We start from the raw sequence: 2,680 nt of genomic DNA, 5'->3' as shown, positions 1-2,680 counted from the left end.
ACCTCTAGATCTACACTCACTTTAACATGAAATTTAATTTGAGCTGTTTTTTTCTTTCATTTTTCAAAATAATTTCTGTTTATATATGTATATATATGATCAGTTAGTTAGTTAATAACATGCTTGTCTAATTCATATAGTTTCTGCTAATTGCTTTAATGGCTCAATGCTTGCACGCCTGCTAATTTGTAACAGGTAATTGGCTATCTCTGATTATTTTGTATCGTATATTTGTGCTTGAAAACACGGTCTTTATCGTGGGAGCCCTTTCTATCTTGTGAGTTCCATTCATGTAACATCTTTAATTGCTTAGTATTTAGCCTCATTTTACTTTGTTTTCAGATGTTATCATAGGTGTTGGAAAACTGGCGAGTTCCCAGACCAATTACGATTGATACCCGGTGCAGCGGAAGTTTAAAATTTTCTCATGGAACGATTCCATGGTGTGGGTATCAACCATACAACGATTGAATTATTGTGTGTGTAAAATTTAAATAACAATTAAATAAATTTTACCTCAAATCTCGCAACGAGATTAATGGACACCAACAGAACAATTCTGCTCTTGTTGTCTCTCCCTGGAACCGATGAACGCCTTCAATCAGGTCCACGAACAGAGGTTTAATCCCTCTGATAGATTGCACTAGAAAATCTATCAGAAGTTTTCTGCGAAGAGAATACACGAATTTGATTCGTTATTCCTTACTGCGATTCAAAATCACAGACCGGAATTTTCTCGGGCAGAGGGAGGGAGGGGCGGCCAAAACGTTCTGAGAGGGGCTAGGGTTTCGAAAATCCTGTCTCAAAAATTATGACCTGTTGTGTATAATTTCTGTACTGAAATAACTTATTTATAATGCAGGCCACTAACAGCTTAGGGCCCATTAGTCATAAGTTGAGGCCCGACAAGCAAAGCCCACACGTTCAGAAATTAATATAAAATTCATCGTGACTCCGATTGATAAACCGATTTTACCAATGTGCACAGAAACCATTTCTGCACATTTTAAAGTCAAGATAAATTTTCCTGAATCCGAATTCAGTGGTTTCCAAAAAATGTCCATCCCTATGTCATTTTAGGAAACCCTACTCCCTTACTCTTAATTAAGAAGTCCAACTCCTTAGTTCATTAAATTTAACTCTTTAAATTTAACTATCTCAACGGGGATTAAAACTCCATTACACTGTGTGACCCTCAATGGTTCAGGGATACAGCTAGCCGTGGGCTCACAACTCCTTGTGACTCGGAACAACACTTTCCGACTTGCCCAACGAATCATGGTAAAGCGCCTAGCAACATCGCCCCATGATTCCCTAGGTATCACTGATAGTGCCTACAAGAACCAGTAGATTTTGGTTAGCGTACAGTACGGTCCCTTCATCCATATATCCCGATCGAATCAACAACCATTGGTATATCGAGAGTCGCTCAAGATTCGATAACTATGCAATACATCTTGAAGATCAAATTAGTGACATCGCATGTGCTACTAAGAAACCATTTCTTAAATCACATCAAGTACTCTGGCCAGAGATTCGTCACACTAATATCTCCTCAGATCGCATAGGATATCCACACTCGCAAGTATGTGGTGAATCCTTGACAACAATACATTGACTCCTATATGTGTTGTAACTGTACCCAATCCCGACACCTGATGACCCCCATAGAGTCGGTAAATGAGTCAAAGCACAGTACTAGCATATAGAGTCTCCATGATGTTTCAAGTCGTAAGGACTAATGGTGTACAACCAAAACCGCGGACTTTATCCACTCGATAAGTGATAACCACTTGGAAAGTCCGGATAGGGTAGTTCGATTATTCATCCTATGAATCTCCATTCATCCTATGAATATCCATTTGCATGCTTCGAACATCTCCATGTTCCCTACCAATGAAACGTGGTACTTCGCATCGCAAATGCTAGTCTCAAACTCGAGCGATCCTTATCCTTATTATCGGACGGCTCAATCGACTAGGAACGGTTTTAGAATATACAGTGACTATAAGATGTATTTCATGATAGACATCTCCATGTTCTACCACATCTTACATACACTATAGTATATTCAAGGTCTTTATCAAAACAACAATAGTATATCACAATATAACAATATGAAGTAATATAAAGTCATTGCCATAAAAGTGTAAATAATATTAAACAAAAGATTGTTTATACAAAGAGTCAACAAAGCCCATAGCCACACAGTTGGCTCACTGGGCACCCACTCTTACAATCTCCCACTTGCCCTATAGCCAACTAGTCATACTACGTAGACCCATTGCTTCGCGATGTTTGTCAAACAATGGTCCTGGCAAGGGCTTAGTAAGCGGATCAGCGATATTGTCTGCAGAGGCCACTCGTTCGACAATGATGTCTCCTCTTTCCACAATCTCCCGGATTATGTGGTATTTCCTCAGTACGTGTTTGGATCTTTGATGAGACCTTGGTTCCTTTGCTTGAGCAACGGCACCCGTGTTGTCACAGTACACCGGGACTGGACCAACAAATTCAGGAATAACGCCCAACTCTTGGACGAAATTCCTCATCCAAACGGCCTCTTTAGCAGCAGCTGATGCTGCAATGTATTCAGCCTCAGTGGTGGAATCCGCTGTGGTGTCCAGCTTGGAACTCTTCCAAGAGACAGCACCGCCATTGAGCATGAACACAAATCCAG

The sequence above is a fragment of the Henckelia pumila genome, chromosome 4 (genome assembly GCF_033568475.1).
Source record: "Henckelia pumila isolate YLH828 chromosome 4, ASM3356847v2, whole genome shotgun sequence".
Classification (NCBI taxonomy): domain Eukaryota; kingdom Viridiplantae; phylum Streptophyta; class Magnoliopsida; order Lamiales; family Gesneriaceae; genus Henckelia; species Henckelia pumila.
This window is presented reverse-complemented; position numbering follows the sequence as displayed.